At 40.8% G+C, this 16088-nt stretch overlaps 1 protein-coding gene across 6 annotated transcripts in view; it reads right to left on the reverse strand.

Annotated features, from left to right (window-relative positions):
• SGCD (sarcoglycan delta) overlaps positions 1-16088 on the reverse strand; it is a 316880-nt gene that overhangs the window by 254740 nt on the left and 46052 nt on the right. For 4 of the 6 annotated variants that reach the window (XM_059859830.1, XM_059859826.1, XM_059859827.1 and 1 more), the window contains exon 2: positions 12538-12608. The exons of the other annotated variants lie outside the window; for them this stretch is intronic. The gene's annotated coding sequence lies outside the window, so the exon portion shown is untranslated. The remainder of the gene's footprint in view (positions 1-12537; positions 12609-16088) is intronic. 6 annotated transcript variants of the gene reach the window in all.

Consider the following 16088-nt stretch of genomic DNA (forward strand, 5'->3'; position numbering starts at 1 on the left):
TCAAAAGGGACTGTCAGGACAGACAACTCCATCTGAACAGGTTGCCCAAATACACTCAGTCCTGGGGCAGGCCCGTGGATATTCAGGCTGGCAGCTGGCACCTGTGGCCGTCGGCGCGGCACTTTCGGACACTGATGGAGGAGGACAGCTGGCTGGGCTGGCACGGGGTGCCAGCTTTGATGGATGGAGTGATCCAGTGTCACAGGCTCGTGGGCTGTCATTAACAGTCTGCGCTTCCTCCGAGCAGGACGCTCTCGCCAGGTGGCAAAGCACCGGAGCCGGGGGCGCTCCAAGAGCAGGGTCTGTCTGCATGCTCTCCCACCTCCCAGAGCCTCATAAACACCTTCTCTTTACACATCAACACGTGTATTTTTGCAGATAAGGGGTACAGGGCATCATAGCAGACAGCTGTTGAAAAGCCACTCCCTTTCTCGTGGAAAATTCAGCGTTTTTTATGGATAAACGAGTCGTGAAACGTTTTGTTCAGGCTATTTAATTCATCAACTGGCTGGACAGCAAATATGCTAGGATGTTAATTTAACAGAATTATTCCCCTTTCAATAAGGTAAATGTTAGATGAAGATCATTAGGCAGGCTGGCAGCCCTGTCATCCTCCTCCTGCCAAACCCACAACACGAAGGAGCTGCTAAAGAGGCTCTGGCAATGTGAAGCTTTATAATCTTCCCTGAGTGGACCCTCCTGCTGCCATGTTTCCTGTATTTTTGGAGGTGGTTTAGCTTTGTTCCTTTATCCTACAGTTTTCATTTGTCTTTCAGAATACCAAAGCTATGATTTCAAAAGTCAAACATCCACATGAAAATCCATCAATACATTCACAGGAAAAACAAAGCCTTCTGCCTAAATGCTGCTCTGTGTGTCACATCACAGCCAGGAACCCTATTCCTGATGTGCTATCGAGTTTATTTGACCATCAAATAAAATAACTTTCACAAATTGGGTTAGTGTTTTTCCCCACGGGAAGTGCCATTATTTATAAGTAGATCTTGACCTTACAAATGAACTCCATCCTGCCTTAGATAGTTTAAAAATTGGGCCATTGTTTCTGGCAGTTGTGTGGTTAAGGGCTGCATTCTCTTTTGGGGAAAAAAAAAAATAAATATTATTGGTTCAGATCTTTAAGTTGAAAAATCATCATGATAAAAATGTTTCATTTTTTTCCCCCACTCCCAACTCACTACAATGCCTTAAGGAAAACAAAAGTCCAAACACAGAAGAACAAATACTGCAAATTGCAACAAGGAACAGTAAAGGAATTCTTGCATGATGCCCTCCTAAAATGATTTGGTCTGCTCCTGGCTACAGAAAAATACAAAGTCCTAACAAGAGAACCACCTAAATTTTGAAATTTTTATATTCTCACCCCCCCAGAAACTATAAAAAAAAAATCAGAACTGTTAATTACTCTATGATAACATAACTGCACTATTTTTTCTTGTTCTAGTAACAGATGGTAGGCATTGAAAAGCACCCCAGACTTCCAGGTTGGAAACATTGTAATTCAACTGAATTGGATCTCATTTCTCATGTCTCATTCCCTTATTTCTAGATGTTTGCATTTGTCTTAACTTTTTAAATGTTGATAAATTCTTACAACAGAGGTTTTATTTTCCAGGGCATTCGTGCAGCACCAGCCCAGCACAGCCTCCAACACACACCCAGATGAGAGTGTGAGAAGGGGGTGAAAGGATATGGGATAAGCCCCATTTATTGCCTTTTCCTACCATTTTTAGCCATTCCAGTCTCTGGGGGTTCTCAAGTGCACTCATCACTGTCAGTTCATTTCCAAATGCACATAAAGCAATAGGAGGAACATCTGGGTCCTTACTCATCTGTGTTCTTCCCAACATTAGGAATTCTTCTACCTAATGTGGCAGAGCCAAAGCCAATACAGCTCCCTTGTGTTTACTTATCTTCATGAAAGAGCTACTGAAGCATCTCCAAACTCTGCCTGAACAGGTCCTGAACAGGCTGACATGTCTCCCCCTCGTTTCCTTTCCATTTTTCTTCAGCTGCATTACGTGGTTATTGTCTCACGTCTGAGCCCACAACTGTTCCAAGCCTGTCTCTTCCTTGTGGATACTGCTTTTGTAAAAGAGATAATAAAACCTATTCAGCAGCTCTTAAAAGTCTCCTCATACAAGAAGGCATGTGGGGAAAACAGCCTTTCAAAGCTTTGAAGCTCTGTACCGAAACATCTGTTCGCGTTTCAAGGAGTTTGCAGCCCAGTTCACAGAGCTGGAGGCTGAAGAACCCTTCAGAGTCTGGTACAGCTTTTTTCAAACATCTCCCCTGGATGGAACATAGAGGCTTGAGCTTAAATATAAACTGTAATGCCTCTTTCCTCTCTCCATGTTTTCAGGGCTCTTTATCTAATTCTTCCAGCAGTTTTTCCTCTAAAATCTATTATGATAGCTCAGCAAGAAAGTTTTGGAATTTTTGGATATCTTTAGTTGGAAAGACAAGGGCCAACTTGCATGTTAGACAAAAAAAAACCACACAACAGCATTTAAATAGGCCTATTAACCAAAATAGTCATCCTAATATATATCAGTTGTTGTAAAGAGGAAAAGTTCACAAGACACACAAGAATATACAATACAGAAAAAACCACTTTATGAACAGCTGGAACTGACGAGTTCAGAAGTTCATTGAACTTAAATCAACTGACCTAAATTACTGAACTAAAAAAATCTACTGTTTGACCTGGGAAAAACAGAACAGGATACAAACACCATGCTCTTCCAAAATAATCCCAAAATTTGTGGCCCCAGGGCTTCCTGAGCCAGCAGAGGTTGTCTCTCTTCACATGAGAACCACGAGTGTATTTCTCACAGCCACATCCTCCACCTGCAGAAACTTTCAGCTAACAGATTATTCTCCACAGAGATTTCCAGAAGCAGGTTAGGTGTCAGGATTAATCTTGATCTGTATTTTTGAACTAATTCAAATTTCTTTCTGATTCTTCAGTTATGAAAGAGAATGAACAGTAGTACCCCTATCAGCTTTTTTCATATCATGATTAGGAAAACTTCACCATCATCCCCCCACTGTCACCTCTTTCCCACCTCTTTTTCTGTGTACAAAATTGTTCAGTCATTCCATCCTTTTCTTTAAATTTAAAGCTATTTGTTCAGTCATTTCATCATTTTCTTTAAATTTAAAGCTATCACCACCTGCCTGGCAAAGAATGGTTTGAAATTTGACTTCTCATTGACCAGAAGAAAGAAATATGCAGCTACAGCATATCTAAAAAGAGATAAAATCTTGACCAGAGGTGGTAAAGGGAGAGCCCAGATTCTTTTGGATCACACCAAAATACCGAAAAACCCTTTTCATGAGGAACATCTCTGCCACAAGGTCTACAGTGATACCTCACACCACCATATCCAGCATTACTTTCCACAAATCCCCCCAAAATTACTTGCACTAAATACTTTCCCAATTCTCTTCCCTTTGACTTTTTCCTTAAGGAACTCTAGGATGAAAACCCCTATGTTCCTCGTACTGCTGAGCTTGGAAGTTTTCAACAGCCACAGCTTCAATGAAACAAAAAAACTGATGACATTCTTCACAAAGACCACAAGACAGAAGTTTAAAAGATTCTCAGTTCAGCTGTCCTTTAAAGTTTCCTTTGCCTTTTTCTCTTTAGAGTATTAGCAATCACTGAGAAGAATTTCTCATGTGGGTAATTTGATTTTTATCCTTGTGGGTGGAAAGGACTAAGAGGATAATTGCTGACCTGACCAAAGGAAAGCTGGGAAGAGCTGAACTTCTGCTCCCAGGTACATCACACAAGCGAACACTCAGGGGGAAAATGCTCACCTGTTCAAATTTGCTCAGTAATCACTCAGAACCATCCCTCTTTTGCAGTCACTGGATGCTTTGCTTTTGTATTTTCCATCCATCATACACCAAAAAAATAGAAAGCTTTAATTAATAAACTTCTGTTTAGGTTTAATACAAACCAAGACTTTTTTCACAAAACCAATATTTCTCTTTCAGTGTGGAATTTTATTTTGAAAAGACTACACAAACCATCTCAGAAAGACATTCACCTGCTTATCAAAGGGTTTGGAATCTTGCACCATCAGCAGCAAGGTAGCTTGCACTGGATATCAGGGATTTTGAAGACCACACCACATCATTAGCTCATTTCATTTGATCAGTCACACAAGGCAGCCTCCCACAGTCCCCCTGTATTAAAGCTCATACCTTCAGTCCAACCAAAAGTCTCCCAGAAAGTCATTCTGTCATGATCTGAGTACGTCAAAAGAAAGAAAATGTACAATCAACACACAGTTTCTCTATCCAGAAATGTCCAACTTTGAATTTTCCTGTCTTTAATTTGGAGCTGTTGGTTACTCACGTCTTCCTCCACCAAATTAAAGGCCTGCTATCTGTCCCAGTGATATGCAAAATGGAGCAAAGCCCAGTTCTGCAATTCAGGCTGACAAAGAGATAACTTTTTCCTGTCCAACTGGAGCACCTTCCAAGAGTAGTGGAAAACCACACTTCTAATTCAGCTACACCAATTTATACCAGTAAGAAATAGGAGCCACATCATCTCAGCAGTAGTTTTCAATAAGGGGCTAAAGGATAACAATTTCCAAAAATATTTATTAATAATTATTATAACAAATTATTATAGCAAATTATAACAAAGCTGTCTAGAACTTACCTCACATTCCTTTTTCTCACCTAGCCAGGCTATTTTCACAGTAATGAAACAAATGTTCATTCTCATATTTATGCTCTGCTCAAAATTTTTGCGCTTTCCTGCACCTCTACTCCGCTGTGTCTGAATGATGGCAACCAGATGAAGACAACATGATAAAAATAAATCAGAACAGTGCAGAAATGTTCCTTTGGGTTTGGTTTTTTTAAGTCTGCAAAATGAGTCCCTTCCCTTTGCTTCATCTCCAGTCACCACAGCTAATAAACTGTGCTCTCTCATAAGCAAAGTGATTTCTCTCAGTAGAGAAAGCAGACTATTTCTGCTTTAAAGAGCAAACATTTACACAATCCTCATGGCTCCTAGGATTCCTCACATCACAAGTTTCCTATTTAGAAACCTCCTCCCACATACACACCCCAACAGGCTGTGTCAGTAGGAGGGCTTAAAATACAGACTGCCTCATTCTTTACACAGTCCTGTCCTAACCCTTGCACTCTTTTTAGAGACAAAAGAAATCAGGATTGCTATTTAAATCACACAGCATGCAACACACTGGAGAAAAACTGGGAATTTTACCCTTTAAGAGGTGATATGGATTTCCCATAAGGCGTGAGGTTTAACTGTGGATGCATCCCACAAGGAAAAGGGAGAGCACAAATAAATCTCTGTGTGGGCACTTAAGAGAAAATTACAACTGTAACACAACCTGGAAATCAAACAGTAGTCTGAGGAAAGCCAGCCTCACATCAGGACACCAGAAATATCAGGACAATTTAACACAGGCTCTCCCAAATCCCTTCTGGTCAGTAAGGTGTATTTTCATTGCTGTAGCCCTCAGCAAACAGCAGAAGTCAGTATTTGCAACAACAATTAAAATATCACTAATTACAAAGGAACTCCTATCAACTGTAGGCTTTTTTGGCTGTACAGCAGCATCTCGGGGCAGATGCCTGAGCAATCCTTCTCTCCCTGCCTGTGGGATGAGAACATTAAACACGAGACTGCTGCAAACATCAGTGTATTAAAAGTGCAAGAGAAATGAACAATTGCAAAGAGCCTTTGTCGAGCCATGTGGAGCACTTTCCAATACTCTAACTGCGTCAGAGGAGCTGACCTGCTTGCATTCCAGCAGGAGTCTGGAGCTGACTTCAAGTCACACGCAGGAGTTAAGAGAATGAAGAGCCGTGCCAGAGTTGTTTTACAAAAGCAGCCAACAGCGAGGTCTGCTTTGTTAATATAATCATTATATGAGAAAGATGTCAAATGCTAGCTTTTATGCCAGCCGAAACTTCGTCTTGGGAAAAAGGCTCTTTGAAAGTTGCAATCACTCCAGCTGCCTTCAAACCAAGCATTTCAGACCAAAAGAATCATTTTAGTTTCTTTTTATTTTCCTCTTCACACAAAGCCCAATTATTTCCTTGCTATAATAGGATGGTTCCACCTCTCCATTTGCTGGAGGATGCCCACCCCACCCAGCACCCACAGTTCTCACACACCCAACCAGTACTTCAACTTCCATCCAAACCCATTCTTGAAATACCTTCCCAGACTCCCAGCAGGAATTTCCCCATCCAATATCCAGTTCCTGCCAGTTTCTCAAATCCTCTCACTCTACGGACTCAATCCCCCCTCCTGCTCCCAGTAAGGTTCCTGCCTCACAAATTACTCCTCAGGACCAACCTCCCATAGAAAGCCTTTAAGTCCAAATTCACCTAAAGCACTCTGATGATAGAAAAGCATCTAGGTGTGGATTATTTTATACCTAAGTGAAATGCACAGGGAGATACAGCCAGATGACCCTAAGCATAACTTATCTTTAAGCCAGTGTGACAATCAGAAGAAACAGCACAATCAGAATCCCCCGTGGCTCCTCCATTAATATGAGACTTTGCCTACAGCAGCCATGGAAAATTGCATCAAGGTTTGTATGGTATTTCATATCAGCTGTGGGAGTGATACTGAAGGTCACAGCAAAAGCACTGCATCTGCCTCTAGTTCTACTAGAGCAGCAGAGGAAAAAGCAGCCAAGAAGTTTGTCCAGAAAAGTTTAAAGAAAGCTGCAAGGGATGGAAGAGATTTCTAGAGGAGACTTTAAGCAAGGTGAGGTGTATATGGCAATAAACCCACAGCTCAAAAACCACTCACAGGCATAAGCACTCAGCTTGTCTCTCCTCCCCCACTGCCCTCCCACAGATGAGAGCTCTGTGCCAGCCAGAGAACAGGCTGGGATGAGTGGGGAGAGATTAACTGCAAACTGAGAAAGAGGAGGATGCTCAAGATAGCAAGCAGCAGCTCTGCAGGGCAAACAGGGAAGAGAAACTGTGCTCAAAAAGCAGATTTAGAGAACTGGGTGGTGAATGTCTAGAGTCACTGGGGCTTGGGACTGCAAACAAATTTCCTAATGACAGAAGCAATGAGACACTCTTTTTTTACCCACACAAGCCTTGCTTCTGGGGTGATGAGTCCTCTTCCCCAGAGCCTCTGACTTCCACAACCCTGAAAACTGGAATTTTCTCTGAGCTTCATTTCTCATTCATAAATCAGAGTAATGATACCATGTCTAGCTCCTGGGGTCTTCAATCAATCAATTGATTGATTCTGCAATCAATACTTCAACTATTGTGAAAACTATGCAAATATCACTCGTGTTACCACAAATGATACCAAGACAGTCACAAGAGGTGGTTCTGGTCTTGGCATCCTCAGCAGAAATTAAGTAATTTTCACTAAGAATGAAACACCTCTTTCTTTTTCTTCTTCAAACTAAGTAAGTCACACGACTTCAAATCTGTGCCAAGAGAACAGTTCTCACAGGTTAGGGAAAAAATATGTAAATAACTAACTAAACTCACTGGTACCAGCCCAGACAGAACCAGACCTGCCATTGCTTGCTCTGTCCTGAGAGGTGGGACCTACAAGGACTCCTCATGGATACCAAAGATCTAAGAAAAATGAACATGCAATGCCCACTGAATGTCCTGATTGCTTTAAAACAGTTCCTCCATTTTAATCCAGAAGGGTCCTCACACCCCATTTAAAACAACTCATGTGTGTCTTTCCAGTAGATAATTCTTCTCTTTTAAAGAGGGAAGTAAATTAAACTCTGAACCCTAATCACATTAATAGCCCCTCCTGACACTATAAATCACTGATGCAGAGTTTTGTTCATGCCCATAAATTACTGACACCATGCCCTCCTGCAGAAGATTCCTTCTCCTTAAAAGCATAGTAATATGTTTGCACCCAGTCTCCTTTTAAATACACTGGCTCACACTGTCAGCTTTCCTAGTGCTCTAGGCACCAATTTCAAATTTCATAATCAATGATATCATTTTCCTTCATGGCAGTAATTTGATTACTTCTCTTGGGTGTGACAGGCATTTGTGGCCATTTCTTTCTGTCTTCATCTCAAATTCCTAATCTTCCTTCCTTCCCTCCTCCCCATAAAACCTGTGCAAATTGATAAAATAACACCAATAAATCAAGGCTCTTGCATTTTCCCTGAAGTGACTGTATTCCAGATTTCTTCTCTGAAACACAAACAAGGACATAGTTCATCTAGTTCAACAGCACGACCAAAAGGGGTATAAAATGATGATGATCTTTTGTGGCAGTTATTGCCAGTTTAGTTAATATGACTGACTGCTTTTCCTGTGCAAGCTGTCTCTTCTAGATTACCCTATCTTTGAAATAATCCCCACTACCACCTAACACTTAGTAATAATTTACTCCACAGCAATCGGTATGACAGAGCCCACATCAGCTGGAACAAAATTGCAACATTCAAGGAAAAAAATAATTAATTCACATTTGTTTCTGACAAGTTCAGAGTCCCTGCTGACCAACCTGTACACTGCACTGCTGAAGTACAGTACATTTAGAACTTTTCATATACAGCATCAAAGGAATAGAGTGCAAACTGAAGTTGCCACTTTCTTCCCACTAATTTCAGACGTTTTAATGACAGCGAGAACAGGAGGCAAGAAATCTGTGTATTAATCAAGTCCTAAAACAAGCTGCAGAAAGACACCTCCCCATCCCTGAATTTGGCTGATTTCACCAATCACACAACTCTTAAGGACACTTGAAACCACTTCCATTTCCACAAACATCTGGAGAGACAAAGTGGAATGCAGCTGATAGCACCGACTGCGTTTTCTTTCAGGGAAAGTTGGGGTTTTTTTTCAAGGTTAAGAAAGTGACTTCTCTCTTCCTCCACCCCCCCATTAATACAAAGCCTTCCAGAGGCAGGCTGGGGGATCATATACACATTCTCTTAGCCAGGGCTGAGTAAAACTTCTTTGATTTTTTTCCCCTTCTTTGAGAACTTCTTTGATTTTTTCCCCCCTCACCCATAATGTTTGGGTAAGATAAAATACTGCATGTGTGATATACAGATTTAGACTATGGAAGCTTAGTACAGGTGACCTAATTCAAAAGACAGATTTCCAAGAAACAGATAATTCGGGGTTTTTTCTCCTAACTGCTTTTTGAAGTACCTGATTCAAGATATTTAACTTGTGACATCAGATTCCATAAAGTATTCTGTTCTCCCTGGAGGTATCTCAGAGTAATCTGATTTTTTTCTGCTGGAGAACCACACTGACATAAGAATTTCTATTAAACTTTTATCTGCAAACATGATGCAATGGTGCTCATTTACAACTGCACAAGAGAAAGTCCATGACTGAGACAAGAGTAAATGGACCATGCAAGCAAAAAACCTTCCAACTTTCAGATGTGGAATTAGGGCAAAAACAACCGTCCAAACTGCCATACTTAATCATTATTAATTATTTATCCTATGGAAGAAAAATATGTCAAGAGCTTGTTAGGACAGAACCATTAACATGAGGACTCCCCCGCAAGTCAGATGCAGTTTTTTGCTCAAAGAGTTGTTAATCTTTTCCAGGAGTTAAAGCCCAAATGCTCACACATGAATTTTGAGAAGGCTGAAGCAGCAGAACATAACCGAACCAAAACTTTTCTTTGCAAAGAGCAATGCACATTCCTGGAATGAATAATTCCTTCTTGTCTGTTCTATTAATTCCTTCTTCTTGACATTCATATTTCTATCATAAATCAGCTGCAATTTTCTTTTCCCACAAGATGAAACCTGTGCTAGTAGACAAGTTCATATTCACTGTGAATTACTGAAGCATCCATGTAGCTTTTTTTCCTTGCAGATTATTTTCACAGAAATTCCTTTTAAGCAAGGCAAAAGCAAGTTCTTTTACAATGCCACAGCAGCAATTTGTTTTGCTTTTTTTCTATTTACTGAGCTAATAAAGACACTCATCAATTAAACATAAAAAGGGATTTAAAAATATTATTCTGACTTAAAGCTACATATATGAAGCTTACATGTTACTTTTGCACCCAGATTGAGCTGAAAAGAAATAACAAATCTGACCTACAAAGCTGCTTGGAAGAACTATGGCATCACATTCTGCTGCTCTTAAAAAGCAGCACCACATTTTGCTGCTCTTCAAAACTATCTATTTGTTCAGGGTCCCTTTCATACTGAGAGCATATTACCATTTTTCCTAAGGCCAGCACATGAGGAATTAAAAAATAAAATAAGAAAATGATATCTCAAACAGTGGTTGGAGAGATACTATTGCAAAAATCTGTATCCCCACATCCCTATTGCCAGCGTCACAGTTTGTGGAACAGGGAACAATTCAGTATTTCAAAGGAAGCCAATAACCATCATGAGAGCTCCCATGGGTGACATTACTTAATCTGCAGTTTCATCTTCCAGAGGAAAAAGGAGCCTACAAGGAAAAACTATTTCCATAAACAAGGGTCTTAAAAGCTGAACAGAAAAAAGGTTTTGGGTGAGTTTCAAAATTCGGGCACTTCTGTCTAACAATCCTGGTCGTGCCCTTCCTCCCCTCAAAGCTGGGGAATAATTTAAAGCCAATGAAAGCTCAAGACTTTGGGAAATGCAGGTTTTGGGGAGCTATATCAAAAGGGCCAAAAGGAAGAAGGAATTTCTTTATTTCTGTGTCAGCCTCCCTGTGGCTCTGCCAAAGCAGCAGCAGTTACACTTTACACCTTCCAGAGCATGTGCCCTGCAACACACCTCACACGAGCTACCCCATCCCTGCCAGAACAAATGTTAAAGCAGTTTGTTACTCCTCATCCTCCTCTTTGATCATTTCAAAGCTTTGAACAGTAACAGACTGCTGAGGAGAGAGCTACCAGCACTGACAGGGAGAGAGGATCTGCTACAGCTGATATGCAGCACACAGAGACAGGGTACAAGGGATCTCCAAGGGAGGAAAAGCAGAAGGAATTGCAGGCATTTCATCCTACAAGGATCAACAAATCCCACAGACAGACTGCAACTGCATGAAATTGTTCTGCAAAAGGGAGTATGAGAGGAACAGAAGTTACCTGCAATTTCATAGTTCTCACTGAAATGCAACTTCCATTTTTAGGAGACTGAGGAAAAAGGGCATTATTTATGTCTATTTGGAAGACATAGGGAAAGCAAGAAGGGAAGGGAGGAAGATTCTCTTCTGCCAGCTTTGAGACCAGGCAAGCAGCTTAGCTAAATAAACAAGGTCTTCAAAAGTATACTGATAATATTTTAAAACTATAAGCAAAATCTGCATTCCACTGGCAAAGCTGTAAAACTTGCTTGGAGACTACACACAGTGCTCTAATCACACTGGCTCCTCAGAGCTGACCCATAAAAGCCAGAGCAGTTACTGACAGATGAGCTAAAAATTTCTGACTGGCTTTTTGGGGGAACAAGCCATGGATTTGTATTTGGAAGCTACTCCAAAACTGTTAGGGGTCATGTAGAATAAACAGCCTTTTGCTCAGCTGCCAACATACCAGCCCAAAAGCTGGACGAGGTGACTTCAGACAGAAACAAAGCCTCTGTGTTTCTACCTACTAGAGCTTGCACTAAATTCCCCTCTCTGACACAGAGGAGCTCAGTGCCAGGGAACAACAATGAATTCACAGGCCAAAGGCTCCCATCTGCTGCCTGGCTTTGAAATCCTTCCTTGCTTTTACAGACCTAAATTGCAAAGGATGCCAGAGCCCAGTGCCACTTGGAGGACCTCACTGACCACGCTGTGGCCACACAGACCAGCCTGGAGACCTTCAGGGCTCAACAGCTTCAGGTTTTAAAGTGCTGCTTCCCACACATGGCTCCATTGCCAATGCAAGACCTGAGCCTCCAGAAATCTCTTGTAGGTGCACATCTGCTGGGATTAGAAGGTTCAACATGCCTCCAAAATGTTAATAAGGAAAATATGAAGACAGGTCACTCCACAATCCATGAACACAGAATCATATGAACCACAGAACAGTCAGGGTTGGAAGGTACCATAAATATCATCACATCCTAGCATGGCAGGGAAACCTGCTAGACCAGGTTGCTCAAAGCCCCATCCAGCCTGGCCTTGAACACTTCCTGAGCTGGGATAACATGCTGCTTTTCTTACTGCAAAGGAGATTAAATACAAAACTATCTCCTGTGTGAGTCTGTCCAGCAGTTTCTGGCAGCTCCCTCTGAAATGGAACCATCAGTTGTAAGGTGCCCCCCTCTGTACCCAGGTTTCAGGACCAGGAAAACTTAGTTACCAAATGAAATGCTGTGAGCAAGCATGAGCAGCCTTTCAGCTGTGACAGGGAACCAGACACAGGGTAATTCTTGTCTTTATTCACACATCACAGACTGACTGCAGTGATTTCAAACACTAGCCTTTTTTTCTCTGCAATGCATACCATATCATTACCCCCTGAGAGGCCACTTTACACTTGGCTCTCCTGCCTCCTTTCTCCTGCTTTGTTGTATAAAGTTATATGGAAAATAATACCTAAGTGGCTCCGCATCCTGCAGGGAAGTAGCTTAAAACATCACTCAGTCTTTCTGAAAATTTTCATGCCACTGCAAACAAAAAAAAAAAAGTCAGTCATTATACCTCAAACTTGACAGTTGCTTTTGGATTGAAAACCATAAATTAAGTAAAAAATATTTATTTATTCAAACACATGGATTTGCTTTCCACCAAAACACTTCTGACAGCTGCAAAGATGACAGTAACCTGTGATACCTGCTCTGCATCACCCTTGTGGCTGTCTTGTTATTTCTGGAATCCCAAAAGTTACCTCCTGAAAAATCAAATCATTCTGTCCTAATTAGAAGCTTCTGAAGACAAACTTCAATTGGGATGTACACTTCCCACACATGAAACACTAATTCAGAAAGCAGGAAGCCCTTCTCTCAGCATGTCCTTCAGATGAGAGGTTGCAGACTTAAAAACACCAGGTTTAAAACCCAAGCTGAAAACTCTGCTGTTTAATAATGAAACACAGCAGTTGCATTGCAGCTTCTAGAGTTCTTCTAGTAATAAATAAACCCCTGACTGCAGCAAGACAGGTTCTGAGAAGCATCCTCACAGTCACCAAGTTTTACAGGACCGAAATTTACCCTCTGAATGCAAATGTGGGGGTGATAAACTCTTTTCCCTCACACACCTGCTATGGCAGGAGGAGGATATAACTGCATTAAAGCCATTCCAGTCCCTTTCCAGGGATGACACTGTCTTCCAGTCCAGTGAGCAAGCACACAGTTTGTGAACAACGAGGTCAAAATACCTCAAGTGCCACAGGTTCCCCATGTCCATCTTTGCTGGTGGAAAACCGGAATATCAACTGGGCTGATTTAGCTTTTCTGCAGCAAATTCTCACTGCTTAAAAGCACCTAACAGTCAAGGTCATTCCAAACAGTGCAGGTGCACTACTGCTGGACAAGCAGAAGTGCATGGAGGGGCACTTCAGATCCTGTTACTCTTCTCTGATCATCTAATGCTGCTCATAATGCTAATCTGATCATTTACTGGGGATGTGACATAATGTCCATTCTTCCTAGGCAAGGCAAGGACTATCAGCAGCCAAAACACCAATTTAAGGACTCTTAAGAACTTAATTTCCAAAGGCAGTTAGTATTTTCATTTGAGACAAAATTTCAGTTGCTTGACACACTTTTCTGCAAAAACATAACTTGTCTGGAATAGGCTAGCAACTAGATATGACCCCATTTGGGCTCTAAATTACTGATGCAAATTTTTCAGGGCAGATATCTGGTGACTCAAGATCAACAATCTGACATTATTTTTGCCTGTGTGCTACCAAGAGCCAAAACACCCTTTGGGACTTTCTGACAGTGTGTGCGGTTTAGGAAGCAAAAGCAATGTGCCCTGAAACCAACAACAGTAACAATTACATCACATAAGCACAGTTTCCTAGAAACATTTGCACTCTCAATTTTCACCTACTTAAAGGGAAGTGACAAGGCTGTAAGTCTCACAATCAAAGTACTGATTCATCACATGGGGACAATTTATTTTTTACCTTCTGTAGAAGTGCTTAATAAGGCAACTCCAACATGTACTTTTATTTAATTAAACACAATCTCCTGGTAACAGAATAGAAGACATCTTTTAAACATTCTGTGTTGCTTCTAGCAGCATGCAGCTGGAGTTACACAAATTACTGCATCCCCCCATGCTACTTTCTAATGTGGTGTAAATTGGCATAATTCTGAGTCCTGCAGATTTACACCAATGGGTGGCTGATCCATATAGTTCCAAGCTTTCAAAATGAGACAGAAAAATATATTTGATATGCCCCACCTGAGCAACATCTGAGGCCCACTATTGTCTTTGGGGCAGCACGTCTCCTCTCCCTGCCTGCCAGCCAAGCCCAGCACCAGAGGGGTCCCTTTGGGCACCTAAGCCCCATTTCACAGGAAGTCTTAAGTGCTTCATTAAGGGCTTTAATCACTTAAAAACTGCTAGAAGTAGCAAAGGGGGAAAGCATGTAAGTTCCTCTCTTAAATGTAATTATGGGTGATGCTCTACTCTGGACTAGAACTACCCAGGTAGAACTCAAAGTTTCAAGACCCTCCTTGTCCTGATGCCTCAGAGCATTCTGTAAACTCTTTTGTTTACTCTTTAACTTTTAACTGAGAGGCCCTGAAATATAATCAATACTCACTTTTGAAACCCTACAATTTTAATTACTGTTTTCAGAAACCCTCTATCACATGTTTTATGTACAATCAATGCTGACCCATAAAGGAAAAACATTCTCACATTCTGGTATACAAGAAGTTTGCTCTTTAAGAAGAAAACAATCAATTACTGATCATCTAACTGCCTCTGTGTGCATATCTATTGCTCCTCTGTTATTGCAGATTAGACATGATTATGTCCCAAGAAAGCAAAAATACTATAAAACCCCACTTCTGATTTGTTCAGTGTAAGATTTTATTTATGTTGTTACTTAGGGTGGTAGATTTTTTGTTTTTAAACCTACACAAAGCATTTTTCCCTGTGTAGCAGCTAAGGAGGCAAAAAAAAAAATTAAATCTTGCAACACCACAATTTGATCAATGTGTTTTGACACTGCTTCCTTCTAAATCATTCTTAATATGCTGAGATCTGAATGCATGTTGACACATCAAGATACAATTGTGTGAGAGTTGTCATGCATTGAAAGAAAACTCTTCATATATGTAACTCTGGTTTTAATATGTTGTAGCAGATCATGCCATAAGAAGCTTTCCATGCCCAGATTTTGTGTTTGAGTGTTACTTTTTATTTCATCTGAGGTGGGGGATCAGTCTGCAATATTTTCAAAAATTACAAAGTATTAATGAGAAAATTACTGGCTTAAAACACACAAGAATAATGCTTTCCTAATTACCACCCATAAATAAGAGGCATAAAAAACCCAGTGACAGACATTGAGAGAAAAGATGGGCCAGACATCCATGTTCTTTAGTTTTAGTCCATCAGGGATAGGTTGATAAAATGCTAAAGAAAAAGCCTACCTTAAACTTCTGTTCAAAATCATTAGTTGACTTTAAAAAAGCAATGTATTTGTACATAAACTGGTGTTATCAGGTACATCTCAGCCAGCCTACTGAAATCAATATAATTTACACTTGCCACTCAGAGGAGATGAGCTAATAGGTTCATATTTGGGAATAAAGACTTCAAAATAGTAAGCCAAGCTTCTTATTCCCTTTTCAAAGAACCTGAAACTATACATCACATGCAGGCACGTGTGTGGCAGCAGGCTAAAGAGCAGCCATCCTGTGGTAACATGCAAACCAGAGACTTGCACAAAAATGGGCAGCTAGACTCAGAAACAGAAAGGATGTGTAAGTACACACAGGCTATGGAACACTAAACTGAGCACAAAATTTGCACAAATCTTATTACTAAAAAAATCAGGTCACAAAAGCCAGAGTATTCTCAGAAACAAGGCAAAGTTCATAGTAAATACTTCAATATTTTTTGCAGCCCAAATGATATCCAGCTGTGCTTCAAGTCCCATTACTCCCTATCCCTACAAAGTA

Source organism: Haemorhous mexicanus, chromosome 15 (genome assembly GCF_027477595.1).
Source record: "Haemorhous mexicanus isolate bHaeMex1 chromosome 15, bHaeMex1.pri, whole genome shotgun sequence".
Lineage (NCBI taxonomy): Eukaryota > Metazoa > Chordata > Aves > Passeriformes > Fringillidae > Haemorhous > Haemorhous mexicanus.